At 39.6% G+C, this 19,001-nt stretch overlaps 1 protein-coding gene across 3 annotated transcripts in view; it reads left to right on the plus strand.

Annotated features, from left to right (window-relative positions):
- wnt5b (wingless-type MMTV integration site family, member 5b) overlaps positions 1–19,001 on the plus strand; it is a 137,904-nt gene that overhangs the window by 53,881 nt on the left and 65,022 nt on the right. The gene's annotated exons all lie outside the window — the stretch shown is intronic.

The following is a 19,001-nucleotide window of genomic DNA, read 5'->3' on the forward strand; positions in this document are numbered from 1 at the left end:
GGATGAACACAACAGGCCAAGCAGCATCTTAGGAGCACAAAAGCTGACGTTTCGGGCCTAGACCCTTCATCAGAGAGAGGGTCTAGGCCCAAAACGTCAGCTTTTGTGCTCCTGAGATGCTGCTTGGCCTGCTCTGTTCATCCAGCTCCACACTTTGTTATCTTGGATTCTCCAGCATCTGCTGTTCCCATTATCACATCCATCTCCCTTCTCTCTGCTTGAGTGAAAGTTAAAAAAAGGCAGGAAACAAAAAGAAAGAATTCAAATCCAAGACCTAGGTCCACCTGATCAATGACTGAATCAAAGAACAACCATCAGTCTACAGAAAACACTGTGCCTTCTTTGGTAAAATCAAAATTACCAAGAGAAATAACATAATTCATCCATGTGATCTGGGCTTCTGATCTTCAGCATTTTGTGTGCCCTGCCTTTATTTTTCAACCCATAATTTCTGTAACAATCTGTCTGTCTGATTCATGAAAGATATGTGCGTATTTGGGTTTTGTAGGGGTAAATCTGAAGTTGCATAGTAATAGATTAGTAATCATTTTCCTCTGCCATTTGTTAAAGAATAAGTGTGTTTCCAATAAATAGTTATTTTCCTTTTAATGACTAGGCCTAGTGTGAATTGCTTTTGTCTTGAATGGCAGGTCACTTAGGCAAATTGATCACATTAACTATCATGGCTTGCAGAATAGTGATGTTCAATTACCGGTCCTTTCAACCCAATTACATTGCCCTAAAAATTTCATTTTCACTACTATTAATATTAGAGGAACTGATCCGTAATTCCCTGTTTTCTCCCATTAAAAAAAATAGTGGAGTTACATTTGCCATCCTCCAATTTGCTGGTCATGTCTCAAAATGTACTATGCTTTGAAAGATGACAATCTTTCAAATGCATTTGCTATTTCTATGGCCACTTCCTTTAATATCTTAGGACATTGATTATCAAGCCCTGGGCAGTTGTCAGCTTCCAGTTCCATTAATTTCTGTAATACTGGCTTTTTCGTAACTGCTTCTAATTTCCATCAGTTTGCCTTCCTCACCACATATTTTTATCCTTAGCATTCATAGAATTATAGAATCAAAGAATTTTGTAGTACAGAAGGAGGCCATTTTACCCATCATATCTGCACTGGCTCGCAAAAGAGCTAGCCAGTTAGTTCCATTCTCCAGCCCTATCTCCCTAGCCCTCTAAATGATCACTTTCAAATATATATCCAGCTCTCTTCTGAAACTCCTATGAAATTTATCTCCACCACTCACATTCCAAATCCTAACAATTCTCTGAGTAAAGATGTTTCTCCTCATCCCACTCCTAAGTTGACTTGCTGACAATCTCAAAATTGTGATCCCTTTGTTGCTGATATGCCAAACAGTGGAAACAAAATATCCTTCTTTACTCTGTCAAAATTGTTCATAATTTTGAACACCCCAACAAGGTCACCTCTTAATCTTCTCTGCTCCAAGGAGAATAAGCCCAATTTCTCTTAAAGTTTTCCTGTATCTAATATCTCTCATTCCTGGGTATCATTCACATACATTTCCTGGGAAATTATTTATGTCATCTTTTGTGAATACAGAACTGGATTTGCTATTCAGTTGTTCTACCATTTCTTTGTTCATGATTATCAATTGCCCCATTTTGGATACTAAGGATTCACATTTTTCTACTCAAAACTTTGTTATTTTACATGGTTACAGTTCACTTTATGTTCTTGAAAGTTTACTGTCATACTGTGATGCATTTCACTGCTGCAGCTGTTAGCAGTTTACATGACCCATGCAAATTGTACAATATCCTGCTTTACTGACCTTTGAAGAAAGGATCATCTAGCTTCCCATCTTCTATCTTCCTGGTAGACTTGTGTACAATACTGCGTTTAACTGGAAGAGCAAATAAATGCTGCAGCCTTCAGATAACCATTGCTGCTTGTATCCTTCTTTAATTAATGATACAAAAAAGCAGTAGCATTTCCTGATAATTGTATTCCTACTTTTGTCTTTTTAGGAAGAGATGACTTTTACTGTCTGATTGAATCAGAATGTTTGTCCCAAGGGAATAAAAAAGTGATCTAATACATGATGACACTCATTCATTAGTCAAATAGTAGAGACTTAATGTAATCTTTCTGGGCTAGGCTTGAACTTCTACCCCAAAGGGGAAAGAGCAGTCTTTGAACAGACTGTGACACCCAGTCCTTCAGCAGAAAATAGAAAGTTTCTTTTTATTTGTCTGGGTTAGATTTAATCTGTACCTTTGTTTGAATATTATGTTGCGCCCAGTCATTCTTAACAGTGCCCAGAAATGTGTTCAATTTATTAGGGCTGAATTTGAACACATTGTCAAGGGTGGAGAATAAAGATGACAAAAACAAGATGAACCAATTAAAATCACAGAGCAAATTTCATCCTATCTGGGCTGGGCTGAAAACAAACTGATAATCTCCAGATTAAAAGCTAATAATGTTCTGATTTCATGGGCTATCATCTCATATGCAGTACATATTTGAATTTCCAAAGTGCTCTGCTGGTGGGCAAGGCTGCCTGACAGAAGCAATCAGTTAATGACAGTGCATCACCTTGTTTTTAAATTTGTCTTTTTCCTTTCAACACGAAAGAGGATTTTCATATCTTTATTCAGTCCATCTTTCTTTCAACAGTGGCATATTTTCAGCATGGCTTTATTGAAAGCTTATATCTTAAAATGGCTGAACATGTACAATTTTTGTTTGAGAAATCATTATAAAAAATATAGCAGAGGGAGATTTGTTTCAAATGGTAGATTTTAATATCTTTTCCCGCAAACACAGTCCTTAACACAATTTATGAACAAAACTATGGCCAAATCCTAAATGTACCATTGTACCTGGGCTGACTCTGTCTTACCTCTCTTCAGCATTGTAGTTAATTCTGAGAATTGCTCCCTGTGACCGAGCAGTTGTTTTATGACTGATAGTTACAACATAAAATCAACATGACTGTACAATAAATAGCACAGCTAATCAACTCCAGAGTAATTTTTTTATTACCGACTGGCACGCCATGGTAAGTATTATCTGGCATAGGAAACAAACATATTAGACTTGGATTCTAACAGAATGGCTACAAAGGAAATACAACTGAAAATGAGGAAAAGATGTCTGAAATATACACATTTCTATTGCCTTTTTCAGCTGAGATACTACAAGTTATGTTAATGTGATTACCATGATATTAGTAGTACTTACTGCTTTTTGACACTACCAATTAAACCATGTTAAATACAAAACCCCTTGAATACAGCCATACCACTGGCCACTCATCTTCATGCTAATGTCCTTTCCAGCAAAGCTGAAGTTGACAATAACAACATAAAGTATTGAGGACACTACCAGGACTGGCAGTGTCTGTGGAGAGACAGATGCATTTAATGTTTTGAGTCCAGTATAACTTTTCTTTGGAATTGAAGACAAAGAGAAAATGGTTGGTTATATGTCAGAGTAAAAGATGAGAAGGAGCAATATTAACAGGAATGGAAGGGCAGGGGGCCGTTAAAGGGTGAACAAAAATAGCATTTGCAAGTGTTATAGAAGGAAAGGTAAAGAAAATAGTCATGGTTGTAAAAAGAGAGAGAAGTCCAGGGGAGGTGTTAGTAGCAGGACATAGGGCAGTTCTGCTGAAAGGAAACTGAAGAAAACTAAACCTTGGGGAGAAATGGGGACAGAGATGGGGAAAACAAAATGGAGGACAGACTTCATGATCCGAAGTTGTTGAACTCAACGTTGAGTCCAGAAGGTTGTAAGATGTCTAATTAGAAAATAAGATGCCATTCCTCCAGCTTGTGTTGGACTTCATAGGAACGCTAAAGCGTAGAGGATATAAATGTGAGCTAGACTGGGTGTACTGAAATGGCAAGCAATCAGAAGGCTAGGTCATGCTTATGGACTGAGTGCAAAGCAGTCACCCAGCCAATTAGATTTGGCAAGTTATCTCAGCATATTATTGGAACACCTTTGGAACAATATGGGATAACAGGGATCATCACACATCAGTAAACAGCCAAACAATGTCAGATGCATGACAATTTACTGCAAGGGACAGAGGCACTAAAAATACTTGAATGACCTCCAGTGTGAGACAGTAAAAGACATTTTTATTTTAAGATTTTATTGTTTAAGATGATAGGTCACAGAACCTATTTCAATAATTGAATGCAACTCTTTTTAAAACCTGTGAAGCAATAGTAGCAGTTCGCCATATGTTACCTGGAAAATACAACTAGGCTTTTCTCAAACAGTTAATAGCACCCTGACCTATGAGTCAGATACTACGTACCCTGTTCTAGGCTGGAGCACGTTATTGAATTGACACGTCCATGTTTATTGAGGAAATAGAATAACTTAAAAGAAATAAATGTAAACAAGTGGAAAAAGGATATTTTAATGATTGACGACATTCAGCATGAAACTGTTTCAGAAGAGTTAATTAGTGTTAACATCTGAGTCAAAAGACAGGTGTTATATCCACAAACATATGAAACCATGTACCGAAATTGATTGAGGCTTTCAACAGTCTCTCACTGTAAATATAAAAGATACCATCCGCAAGGTAAAGGCAGGCATATAGAATTCCAATGCTGGAGTTTCAACTTCCTAGGCTACATTGGAACACCATGTAGGCTGATACATTGAATTAGATGATGTTTGCTGGCCTCCACAAGACTCACAATGGGGTCCCGACCAGTCACATGAGAAGAGGGACCGAGCAGTGTTTTTGTACAGAGGTTAACCAGAATCAGTGAGAACTTCAGAAATCACTGAGCTGTACCAGCAATTTCTACTGTCCTGTGCAGATATGCTGAATATGGTGCTTAAGCCTAACTTTCTAACATTTATTAGTTTCTACCATCCAAGCCATCTACTGATGCTTCATCAGTGCTAGAAAGCAGTGTATCTATTGGGGCTTGAGTTGTCAGTTCCTACAAAAAAGACCAAGATTATTCCTTGCTGACCAATTAAGCAGACTGCATGTACACCTAAAAGCCCAAATGTAAGAAATCTCAGTTAATTCACAGAAGATCTGAAGCGAAAGTGAAAAAAGATCAACATGCTGTAATGGGTCTTGCAATTTGAGTTGTGGGGTAAACATGATTCCCCAGCTTTCCAAAGTATATAAATGCCATATTTCTATATTAGAAATAAACACAATAAACAGCACAGACTCATATTTAAGGGATCTCAGTTTGTTACATGTGATAATGTGAAAGAAGAAAGGTGCAGCAATCACTCAAGTTGCAAAGGACCCAGGGTTGCCTTTAGAAAACCAGCAAGATGACTAACTGATGGACAAGGACATTGCAAGATACACATTTAGATTTGATACGTGCAAACAGGTTGAAGCCCAGCAGCAAAAGACAGCCTTCTGTAAGTCGCTAAATACCAGAAAAGATTCATGATCTGTTTGAAATGTATGGAAGGAATTAGCTCCATCTTTTTAGTCACCTAATTTTTAAGTTAGACGATCTGGCCGAGATGAAAGCTTGTCTTCACATCTGGCATTCCTACTGCAGTTAGATCTGGTGATGAGCTCTGCTCAAAACGTTGCCAGGGCAATATGAGTTCAGTCATGTCACCAGTTTGCTAAAGCTTTAACAGATAAAGACAGGGCAGTGAACACTTAAAATAATGAAGACAATCCTGAAAACTGCATAATCCTTCTCAACTGGTACATTACACCAGTTGATAAGTTCACTGATTAAAAATGCTATGGCAGACGAACCAAGGCATGCTACCAGCCAACTACTGACATTGAAGATAATAAAGAACACAAAAGAGAAGTTTCAACTGAAAACAAGCCAAAGGATCTGGAAAACTTAGAAAATGAGAAATCGTCAGAACAAAAGGTCTGCACGCTAGTGAAAATGCAACAGCAAATGAATGTTGTGCTTGGACTAGAAAGCAAAGATTTGGCATACCTGCAAAAACCAAAAGAGCCACTATTGTAGAGAGAACTGGGAATCAGACTACATACCCTGTATTCCAAGTGATGCCTTCAGTCAAGAAGCCACAAAACAGCATGGCAAGAAAATCAAGGCCGATCATCAGCAGAACAACTTATTCATTAATGGGACGTGCTCCTGGCTAGGCCAGCATTTATTACCCAGCCTTACTTGCCCAGATAGCCATTAGGAGGCAACCACATTGCCGTGAGTCTGAAGTCACATGTAGGTCAGACCAAGTAAGGATGATAGTTTCCTTCCCTAAAGGACATTAGTGAATTAGATGGAGTTTTCCAACAACCAACAACAGTTTCATGGTTATCATTAAATTGTTAATTTTTTAGAATATATTCAAATTCCATCATGTGCCACACATGAACCAGAATAAAGACTAGTCAAATAGCAATCCCGGATAGAAACAGCTCCCAATACCGAGAGGAATACACTCTGTGTCCTAGAAATAGACAATACAAAGTCGTGTGAAACCAGGTAAGTGATTTTACGTAGCAGCAACTTTGTAGTTGTTTGAACTGCTTCTATTGAACTAGAGAGCTGTTTGAACTTAATCATTTGTTTTTGATGAAAAGGTTTAGTTTTATTCTCAGGATAGAGATGTATTGCAGTGGAATTGAAGCCTTGCAAAGATATGAATCATAAGATAAATACTAACTGTTCCCTTTGATCCCATATTATTTTATGATTACCAGCTGCAGTGTAGAATCAAGATGGCTGCACACAAGAGAACATATTTCAATAGCTCTAAATGCTTTGAATCATTGAAACTGAAAGCTGTTAAGGTTCTATTCCCTGCTCTTCATTCCCAACTTTTTGTTGTCTGTAAGCCCTCAAATTCTGAACAAATCTATATTATCTACCGTTAAGCTTCCTGACTGTCATCACAAGATTCTCTGTTCTGCCTGTGATTACTTTAACTAAAGCCTCTCATCGCTGAGATCGTCAGTTGTTCATTGCATAGTGAGTTTCACTGGCTGGATCAGTATTTGTTGCGTGCTGTAATTTTCCTTGAGAAGGTGGTTCTGAACTCTATTCTTGAGCCACTAGGAACCATCCGCTATGGGTATACTCACATTGCTGTTAGAAAGGAAGTCCCAGGTTTTGTGACCCAGTCACAGCAACATATTTCCAACTCAGCATATTGTGTGATTTGGAGGGGAATTTGTGGGCACAGGCGCTCCCATGTATTTTCTGCCCTTGACCTTCTAGGTGGTGGAGTTAATAGGTTTTCAATGTGCCTGCAAGGAGCCTTGAAAAGTTGCTAATCTGGCACACTGCTTTTCCGTAAGGTTGGCTGGGGGAGTGAAAGCTAACGATCTGCATGAGGTCCCAGTCAAGTGGGCTGATTTGTCCTGGATAACTTTGACCTTCTTGTGTGTTGTTGAAGCTGCACTCATCCATACAATATTCCAGGACATTCCTGATTTGAGCCTTGTAGATGATGGAAAGGATTTGTGGAATCAGTGAGTTACTAATGACATAGTTCTTAGCCTTTGATGTGAAATTATATGGCTAGTCTAGCTAAGTTTCTGGTCAATGTTAAATGTAGTGATTAAGCGATGGCAAAACTGTTGAACATCAAAGAGGAGATGGTTAGATTCTCTCTCTTTGGAGACAGTCCTTGCACTTTTCAGTTCATGCATAAATTTTGCTGCATCTGGGCACGGACTGTTTCGGGATAGATAAATAAGACCGGGAATAGATTGGATGTTAGGCCACACAAGGAAGAATTTCCAAGGGGAGTGTCAATCTCTGGAATTCTTTTTATTCCTTCGTGGGATGTGGGTGTCAACTGTCCCTCATTACCCTAGAGAGGGCGATGGTGACCTGCCTTCTTGAATTGCTGCAGTTCACCTGCTGTGGATTGACTCACAATGTCCTTAGGGAGAGAATTCTATGATTTTGACCAAGCGACAGTGAAGGAACAGTGATTATACTTGCAAGTCAGGAAGGTAAGTGGGAGGGAACTTGTAGGTGGTGGTGTTCCCATGTATCTACTGCCCTTGTTTTTCTAGGTGGAAGTAATTGTGGGTTTGGAAGATGCTGTCTGAGGATCTTTGGTAAATTTCTGAAGTATATCTTGTAAATAATACACACTGCTGTGCTGAGCATTGGTGCTGGAGGGAGTAGATGCTTGTGGATGTAGTGCCAATCAAGCAGGATACTTTGTCCTGGATGGTATCAAGCTTCTTGAATGTTGTTGGGGCTGCACCCATCCAGGCAAGTGGGGAGTATTCCATCACATTCCTGACTTGTGCCTTGTAGATGGTGGACAGGCTTTGAGGAGTCAGAAGTGAGCTTTTCGCTACTGTATACCTAGCCTCTGCTCTGCTCTGCTCTGCTCTTATAGCCACTATGTTTATGTGGCAAGTTGAGTAGAGTTTATATGCAATGCTAAACTCAACAAGATTGATAGAGGAGGATTCAGTGGTGGGAACACCATTGAATGTGAAATGGTGGTAGGTAGATTGTGTCTGATTCTTATTCATTGTTCAAACATTGGCAAGCAACCCCTCTTCTGATATCGTGATGGAGGAAAGGTCGTTGATGAAGCAGCTAAAGGTGGTTAGGCCTAGGACACTACCCTGAGGAACTCCTGCAGGGATGTCCTGGAGCTGAGATGACTGACATCCAACAGGTATGTGCCAAGTATGACTCGAACCAGTGGACAGTTTGACCCGATTCCCATTGATTCCAGTTTTGCTAGGGCTCCTTGATGCCACACTCAGTAAAATGCAGCCTTGATGTCAAGAAGTGTCACTCTCGCCTCACCTCTGGAATTCATCTCTTTTGTCCATGTTTGAACCAGAGCTGTAATGAGGTCAGGAGCTGAGTTGCTCTGGAAGAACCCAAACATCACTGGGCAGATGCTACTTGATAGCTTCATTGATGACACCTTCCATCACCTTTACTGGTAGTTGAGAATAGACTGGTGAGGCCAGGTTGGATTTGTCCTGCTTTTTGAGGACAGGGCATACCTGGGCAATTTTTCACATTGTGGGTAGACGCCAGTACACTGGAAGAGCTTGACTAGGGGAGCGGCAGGTTCTACAACACATGTCAGAATATTGTCAGAGCCATAGTCTTTGTGCTGTCCTGTCCAACAAGTACTTCTTTCTAGAATGAGGAGTGAATCAAATTGGCTGAAGACTGGTATCAGTATTTTGTTTCTATTTATTGTGGGATGTGGGCATCACTGGCTGGCCAGCCTTTCTTGCCCATCCCTGGTTTCCCTTGAGAAGGTGGTGGTGAGCTGCCTTCTTGAACCACTGCAACCCACCTGCTGTAGGTTGACCCACAATGCGATTTGGCTGAAAATTCCATGATTTTGACCCAGTGACAGTGAAGGAATGGTCATATATTTCCAAGTCAGAATGACGAGTGGCTTGGAGGGGAACTTGGAGGTGGTGGTGTTCCCATATGTCTGATGCCCCTGACGTTCCAGATGGAAATGGTTGTGGGCTTGGAAGGTGCTGTCTGAGGACCATTTGAGGAGGCCACGATTGATCATCCATTCAGTACTTCTAGCTGACGATTGCTGCACGTCATTTAGCCTTATCTTTTGCACTGATGTTCTGGGCTCTTTGATCATTGAAATTGCAGGTATTTGTGGAGTCTCCTCCTCCAGTGAGTTGTTTAATTGTCCATCACCATTCATGACTGGATGTGGCAAGGGCTTAGATTTGCTGAGCTTAGATCTGATCCGATGGTTATTAGCTCACTTAACTCCATCCTTTACTTGCTGCTTATGCTGTTTGGCATGCAATTAGTACCGTTTGGTATCTTCACAAGATTGACATCTCATTTTTAGGTATGTCTGGTGCTGCACTTGGTATCTCCTCCTACACTCTCCATTGAACCAGAGTTGATTCCCTGGCTTGACGGTAATGGTTGAGTGGAGAACATGTCGAGCCATGAGGTTACGGACTGCGCTGGAGTACAGTTCTGCTGCTGTTGATGGCTCATAGTGCCTCATAGATGCCCAGTCTTGAGTTGCTAGATTTGAGTGGTCTGTCCTATTTAGCATTGTGATAGTGCAACAGAAGACAATGGAGGTGATTCTCAATGTGAAGGTGGCACTTCATCTCCACAGGGACTCTTAGCTGGTCACTCTTACTGATACTATCATGGACAGATGCATCTGCAACCAGCAGATTAGTAACAATGAGGTCAAGTACATTTTTCCCTCTTGTTGGTTCCCTCACCACCTGCCACAGACCCAGTCTACCAGCTATATCCTTTAGGACCCAACCACCTTGATCAGTAGTGCTGCTGCTGAGACACTCTTGGTGGTGGACTTTGAAATCCCCCACCCAGGGTACATGTTGTACCCTTGTCACCCTCGGTGCTTACTCTACGTGCTGTTCAATATGGAGGAGTACCAATTTGTCAGCTGTGGGAGGATGGTTTGGGGTAATCAGGTTTCCTTGCCCATGATTAACCTGATGCCATGAGACTTCATAAGGTCCAGAGTCAATGTTGAGGACTCCCAGGGCAACTCCATCCCGACTGTATACCACTGTGCTATCACCTCTGCTGGGTCTGTCCTGCCGGTAGGACAAGACATATCCAGGGATGGTGATGTGATGTCGGGGACATTGTCTGTAAGGTATAATTTCATAACTATGACAATGTCAGTCTGTTGCTTGACTAGTCTGTGAGACAGCTCTTCCAATTTTGGCACTAGCCCCCTGATGTTAGTCAGTAGAACTTTGCAGGGTCGACAGGGCTGTTTCTGCTGTTGTTTTTTCCAGAGCCTGGATCTATGCCAGGTGGTCCGTATGGTTTTATTTCTTTGAGACTTCATAGCGATTTGTACAACTAAGTGGCTTGCTGGGACATTAAGAGTCAACCACATTGCTGTGGGTTTGGAGTCACATGGGGTCAGACCAGGTGAGAATGGGCTGATTTCCTTCCCAGAAGGTCATGACTGAGCCAGATGGGTGTTTCGACACCTGGCAATGGTTTCATGTCTTCAGTAGATTCTTAATTCCATATGATGTTTCTTAAATTCACATTCAAACATATGCTATGGTGGGATTTAGATCTTGGTCCCCAGAACATTAGATGAGTTTCTGAATGAATGGTGTGGCAAAAATATCAGTAGGCCATTGTCCATCCCTCCACCCTCACTGAGGAATTACATTGCTAGATGTAATTGGTGGGTGTTGAATTATTTTTCCTCAGACCTGAGTGTAGCTCAGTACCCCATATTTCCCTTGAGCTAAGTGGCTTGCTAGGCCATTTCAAAGGGCAGTAAAGAATGAAACACTTAGCTGTGGGTCTGGAATCACATGTGGGCCAGATGGATCAAGGTGAACCAGGTGGGTTTTTACAACAATGGATGATACTTATTATGGTCACCATTACTCCTTTTACTTTATAGATTTATTTCTTAAATTGAATTCCACCAATGTCATGGTGAGATTTGAGTCCAAGTCCCAAAGTATTAGTTTGGGGGCTGGGTTATTTGTCCAGTGGCATTACTATTTTAGCACCATCTCCCCATTTCTCTGCAAACGATGTGTACTCCAGCTGAGCAGAATCTCAGGAGCACAAAAGCTGACGTTTTGGGCCTAGACCCTTCATCAGAGAGGTGTCTAGGCCCGAAACGTCAGCTTTTGTGCTCCTGAGATGCTGCTGGGCCTGCTGTATTCATCCAGCCTCACATTTTATTATCTTGGATTCTCCAGCATCTGCAGTTCCCATTATCACTGTACTCCAGCTGTACTGGTTCCTGATTAGGGAAGAGGCCATATCATATGAAAGATCTTTAAAGGTTACTCTTGGTCCATTTGATGTCCAGGACAAGTTTCAACTGACTAAGGGGTCAGAGAGGACTTCCCCATTATCCTGACCCTGAGTTTTTACTTTTTGACATTCTTTGGAGATCAGATGGTCTGGGTGTGAGTTGGGTGAGATAATATTGTATCAGTGGAGACATAGGAGACATGAGAAAGAATGTAACCCTTATGGTCCAGCATCTTGTTTTGGCACAGGATTGATCAGCCTGCTGGTTGTATCTGTCAATTTTGTTCGCATATAGTTACAGCGCCAGTCAGAAATACTCTTCCAACGCTGTCTTGAAAGAATAACTACCTGGGTTTCAGTCTCATACCCACAAAGACACAGTAGTTATCGCATATGCTGTTATAGTACGAGGTTGTCATTGATCTGTCATTCCCCTCTTAAGAAGAATAAAACGTAGAAAATTAATTGTTAATTTGGGAAAATAAAGTGGATGTTCAAGGTGTAAAATATTAATTTTTGCTTATTGACTTCATGATTTTGCTCTACTTTAGCTTCAGATCTCTTCGTTCCAATTTCACAATTGTGGCTGTCTGAATTTTCCCCCTTATACATGGCTTTGATCCTCCCTCTCCACATGGTTCTCTTTGTTCCCAGTCAGGCTTGACTTGTTCAGTATGTCTGCAGATGTCTGTTTGCCTGACACTCCCAGCTGTCAAACATTAAGGCTTGAATTCAGCATTTCTTCCTTTCCTTCACTAGAAAGTTAAGCAAATTCGAGACAGGATAGAGCTATTTCAGCCTCCAAGGATAAATAAAAGTTCTCTCTTGATATTGTACTCATAGTCTAATATTGTTTAAAGTGTGTTTTTTTGTGTTTTTGGATTATAAAGAACCTCTTGAACAAGTTTCCAGGACCCAATTTATATACATTAATACCAAAATTCAACCTACATTTAGGAACATAAATCATTATCAAGCTGCAAGCCTAATCAGTGCTATTTTTAACTAGCACTCAGCTCTTTCCCCTCCTCTTGAGATTTAGGTTTCATTGCTAGTATCAGTTTTGAGCAAGTACCAGCATAAACTGAAGATGGAGCTGCAAAAGTTTCTCCACGTTTAGATCTTTATAACTATCTTGACAGAGTCTGCCAATCTTTCTAATTGCTGGATAAATCCTGCAGAGTCATTATGCAGGTTCATCAATTTCTTCAGCCAATAGGACAAAAAACATCATCTTTGCTCACTGATCCAGATGATGCATTTAACCTAGCTGAACAGGAGTAAATAAACAGTTCAAATTTTAGCACTGGATTAACTTGGAATAGAATTTGCATCATGATTAACTATGAATGTAAAAGCAAATAATCAAACATTGTGAATCTAGATATCGTCATGAACTGCAGAGACCACATCAAATACTAATTTAAGTGAAACAATTTCAGTATCAACTTGCATTTATTTGCAGCTTGAACATAAGAAAATGTCCCAAGCCACTTCACATAAGCATTAGAAGATGAAATTTGACACTGCAGTACATGAGGTGATAGTAGAGCAGGTAGCCCAAAGCTTGGTCAAAGAAATACATGTTAAGGAGCAGTAAAAGGAATCTGAGAGGTAAAAATTAAAGGCGAATAGGTATAGGGACAGAATTTCAGGGCTTAGGCCCTAGATAGCTAAAGATAGCCACTAATCATGGAGCAGTTAAAAGCTTCAGGGCTTTGGAGAAGAAAACCATCATTCAAGAATCTTGCTCAACATTTCTCGCCAGTGGTTCCTGTTGATAAATGAATATACGTTGGGTCCATGCATGACATTTCATTATTTAAGGCCAAATAACAATTGGCACTTGTCAGGATACTAAATAGTTGCCAGTCTCAGGAATTATCCCCAATCAAGTGTCAGCATTCTTGACAAGGGAAAGGGAAAACTGACTTGTCATTAATTGTGTTCTGTAAAGATTGTGATGCTACTGTCTTGGCTTTAAACAGAATGAAATATATCTTTGTAAACCATAAATTGTTATGTTCTGCAAATGCATTGGTGCATTCCCATGTCTTAAAGGCACACTTGGAATTTATATGTTTGAGGTGAATATTTAGAAATGAAGACAGCAAAAGACAGCAAAACCCACGAGTGGTCCAGCATTATTATATTGGAAAATCAGTTAATCTGGGTTGAATTCTACCAGAAATTGATTGTCAATTTTGGCAAGTCTCACGGCGGGTTTTTCTCCACAAGCCCCAGTGGGTTTTTGCATGCTATCTTCACAAATTTGCCTCATTACCCATGCACCATGCTCCTCTAATGCCCCACTCATTCTCCCACTTGCCACACATTGGCACTTCCTGGGATTTCTGACAGCAGCATATCTTTAATGTCCACCTGCATACCTGGTCAAGTGCTAGCAGCCCACAGCTGCCCTGCATGGTTCTTGTCAATTTCCCCAGACATGACAGAGGGAAATATGCACCTTGTTTGATTGACAGGGACCTGGAGGTTTTGGTGGATCGGGTTATGTGTGATTACTGCCAATGGAGATTTCCCTGAGGTGCTAGTGCCCAATGTCCAAGATGGAGGGCTGGAGGAGCAAGTACCAAGCTGGACTTGCCAGGTTACTGTTCTGACTTTAATGTCAGAATTGTTGCTGTCTAGTTTCTGGGTTGGAGAATCTAATCTGCAAATCGCTACGGTGAGATGATGTAATAAACAGAATGTTAATGGATACTAATGCATGTATATTGGCCTCTCAACCCTCATTGGTGAGATTCATGCCTCATTGTTCAGTACCTCATTGGAAACTGGGACATTTTGCTCTTTATGTTGGGAATCTCTTTACTGCCCATCTCACAATTTTCCCAACTTTGTCACTAACACCCATGTTAATCAGTGGTTAGGAAAGTTCCATCCTCCATCTCCAATTCCTTGTGGATTATCCAGGGTTACCTTGTCTCCGACTCTTACAGCTACCTTAACTCCGATTCAGTCATAGTCTTTGCTGTACAACTCTAAATATTACAGTTGCTTTACTTCGAGTATACTATACTCCAAATTTATTTTCATTCACAAACTACTGACACCAAGTACCATGTATCACTGTACCACTAAATAAGTGACTTCTGAGACATTAAGATATTTACAAATTACTGAGAATACTCAATACTTGTATGGCTAACTCAATTTTCCTGTTTGCTAATTTTAATGCTTATGTTTAATGTAGAACAGTACATAAAGCAGGAAATGCTATTTTATTTTAACTATTTTTATGAAAATGGGAAAAACTGTCCGTAATTATTGTATATTGACTCACTCAATTAGCTAACCTCCATTATGAATGAACAAGCTCCTCATTGCATCTCCCATCTGGTTAAACTCAGAAATTTTTCCAAGTCATCCTAGTGACCTTATGGTGATAAAGTTACTGACTCACATTGGGAACATCACACTTACTGAAAATGCTTCAACCTCATGTTCTATATTTTATAGTAAGCACACCCTATTTAGATCCTATTTATTTGGACCTGTGCTTTGATTTATAGATCATGAAATAACCATTCACTAGGTAATAACTGGTTATACATGAACCCAAGTTCACAGACTATGGTGACAATCTCTAATGATAATTAGACACAGCCCAAAAATGTGATATGGAGATTGAAATTTCACAATTAATCCAATATTTATTTTGTTGGCTGCTGATTAATTTATGTTTATTTGAACCATTAGACCTGCAGCTACACTGTTGCTTTTTTCCTTCCAATACAATGAACAGTCTATTAACAAAACCTACCATATAAACCTAATAGTGGCTGTGAGGTTACTAGGCTTTTCCCTCTTCCTCTTCATTCACGCCTACTTTTGAAACTGGTCCCTGTTCTTCAGTCTCTCCCTATCTCGGCACTGTGGAATGGGAACATAAGCAATCCTAAATGCAGTGTCCTTTGTATTGAACTTCCCTAAAAGGAACTTTCCTGACAATCCTACCTCATGTTATTCAGTACTACAATATAGTGGTATACCAACATTCTGTCTTGTCTTGATTACGCTTTGTCAGTGTTCAGTATAATCTTCAAGCAGAAGATCCTTTGTGAAGACCACAATCTTTAGTCTTTAAATTTGTTATTCAAAAAAATAGATGTCTTTAGTGGCTCAATTATGTAGTTCTGACAATATCCCTTTAAATAGCAAAAACTTTCATCCAAATATCTGGGTCAAAAAGTTTATATTTATTTCATAGAAGTTTATTTTAATTGTCAACTTAATATTTCTTCCGAACTACTATTCAGGCCAAAGAGTTTTTAAAAAAATGTGCCAACTTCCTAGTTGTCAGTCTCTCCAATTAGAGCAGATAAATGATTCAAAACCTAACCTAATTATTATTGAAATTGCCAATGATTATTTAACACCTGGGAGACTGGTGCCCTTTAATTTTAAGCAAATAGAAAAGATTCATCCTCAGTAAGATTTGACATGTTGATTTTCAACCTAACAACAAAGTTTCTTTCATATCAATAGTGCAATTGGTTCAAGCCATACTAAAAATATTTGGTGGCCATTGATGAAAATTTCTATTACTAAGAAAAGCTGAAATTACTATAAAGGCCAAACTACTAAAGTGTGCTTCAAACTAAAATATACTGAATACATGAGAAGTTACACCAAATAAGGTGCATTCTATTAATGTCCATCAATTGGAGGTTTAATGTGGATCCAGGACAAATCTATTATGTGCAAACATTTATTATCTAAATGTACATAGAATGCTGATCATAATTTGATATTATCACTCCAGTAAAACATGAGAATATTATTGCGTTGCACCTTAACATTTAATAAATGGAATGTCAGCCCTAATGTGATGCAAATGCCAAAAAGTGAAATAACTCCAAACAGGTTTATTTCCAGTGTCAAGGAATACCATGAAGTAATAATATGTATGAATAAAAGCATGTAGTTAACACCTGAATCTAGATGTCTATAAAATATGGAAACTATGCTTCTGTTGTTTTGAGATTATTTGGCAAAAAGACTAAGATACCTTGCGCATTTATGTCCATACATCATTTGACAAATGACAGGGATTAATTGATCAAGGTGTGAAAGTGGTTAAGACTAAAAAGCCTGAATTGTTACTTTGTGACAAGTAAGCATGGAAGCCACTTCATATTTAAGCCACTTCAAATGGGGATGGACTTCAGTGGTAAGAAACATCACCATCCTTTTGTTTACCTTCTAACACCACTAATACGGTGGACAAAACAATTGAACAAGATCACCAAAGTAACTTCAGCATTTCATTATTCAATGCAGACAGCACATGTAATATAAGATGATGTCCATACGGACAACAGAACATGACCTTTACTGGTTCATGTGCGTGCAAAGTGATGCACAAAGACTATGGCAGTGCCTCACAAACTATTTTCCAATGTGACCTCATTTTAATTCACAAGCTCCTTCTCAAGGGCAATTAGGGATGGTCAAAAATGGTTCTGCTGTCCAGCAATACTGACATCCCATGAATAAATATATAAATATACATATTTTAAAAATCTATAAGTTAATGTAAACAAGATGTCAGCAAAGCTAAACAGCTGTAAAATGGCAATATTTAGTATATCATTTGAGAATCACATTTTATGAATCAACGTTAGATATTAATAGGAAAATGATTTTTTAAAAAAGTTCTTTGTAGAAAGGCTATTGTTTAATATATTCATGTAGGTTTTCAGTGATCTCCCCACATTTCCAGATGACAGAAGACTTGACAAAACTCCTGTCCCACATGTGCGTTATAATTCATTTCATTTTTCTCCCTCTACTTCACACAAATTCTTCCTATTCCCCTCAACCCCCATTCACTCAATAGTTCCCCTTCCCAAACCATTTGCTGCTACTCACTGGAGGCATTCCTCTTTGAAATTCCCTCCACGCTACTGGCCAAGGAGTTCCTCTTCCCAACTTTCTGTACCCAATAACTCAAGTCCATCTTCCCAAATCTCGTCCTGTCCATCCATCTCATCATATCCTCCTTCCCCACTCCCCCCAAACTCACTAGGCAACCTGGTCTTTCCAGTAGTCTAACAGCAACACCAAACCATCCTGAGCCCACAGACCTCTTCCTAGTCAAGCTAACATGATTGAAAAGTTTTTCTGATTCAATCCAGGTGTGGCTGCACTGCTAAATCCTGCATGCCAAACCCCAAGATGACTTGTGGTCCCCTGTTCCTCCTACAACCACCGAAACTTGGTCTCTGCTGCTCCCGCTCCCCACGGTTACCAGTCTGAATCCCACAGAAGGTCAGGTTCTATTGCTTCTTCCCACTGCCTGCTATTTGCCATCAACTGGGCAACAGAAGAGCATTTACTGTTGGTGGGATGATTGACAGTAACCAGGACAACGCTTGTGGAAGGCTGGGTGGCAGTAGTGGGGTTTGGTCGTAGGCAACAATGGGGCTCCCCACATTTGGGCCCTGACTTTGGACATCAACTGAAAGCATGCAAGATTGGAGTTGAATGCATGCACCAACAACCTTGGAGAGGCAGAGATCAAAAATTATTTCCAAGAAAAGAATATCATGTTCAGGCAGAATGAAAATCTGCCAAAAGGCAGAATTTTCTCATCCCTGGTATTATAACATGGAAAGAAACAATTTTAATATTCATGTATTTCATTCAGAAAAGAATTTAATCTTACCTGGACTTAACTTGTTGGATTAAACAATCATATTCACTTTTGTATAAGACGGCTTTAGAAAGAGAACATACCCTACTTTGGTATTTGCCATCCTACTGTTTATAAGTCTCCTGCAATCAAGGTCTAGTATATATCTTTGTCTCTGACTCTATCTTTAGTTAATGAATTTTGGGAAGTTAAGTCCTATATTGCAGCCTGTGAGTATTTTACATTTCAACCTGGTTGGGTCTGTGGTCATGTCACCCCTTTTGTACATCATTACTTTGGAGTAGCTTTTGTTGTCTACACATTTGTGGTGTTCTGACCCAAGTGTTTAAAAGCACAGTAGAAGTTTCATTGTGAACCCTCATGAATGGGTTTGCAGAATTATTAATAATCTACTGTTATTTGAGGGGACAGCATCTTATCATAATAAGGGAAAATGGTGGAATATCTGGAGCTTGTGTGGAGCACAAATTTCTAGCACTGGTTAAGAAATCAGTTGTAGTTTAAAAAAAAACTACATTTTCTTGTGTTTTGGAAAAGACATTATTTTACCACAATTACCCTCATCTTAAA

This window comes from Stegostoma tigrinum, chromosome 18 (assembly GCF_030684315.1).
Source record: "Stegostoma tigrinum isolate sSteTig4 chromosome 18, sSteTig4.hap1, whole genome shotgun sequence".
Taxonomy (NCBI): domain Eukaryota; kingdom Metazoa; phylum Chordata; class Chondrichthyes; order Orectolobiformes; family Stegostomatidae; genus Stegostoma; species Stegostoma tigrinum.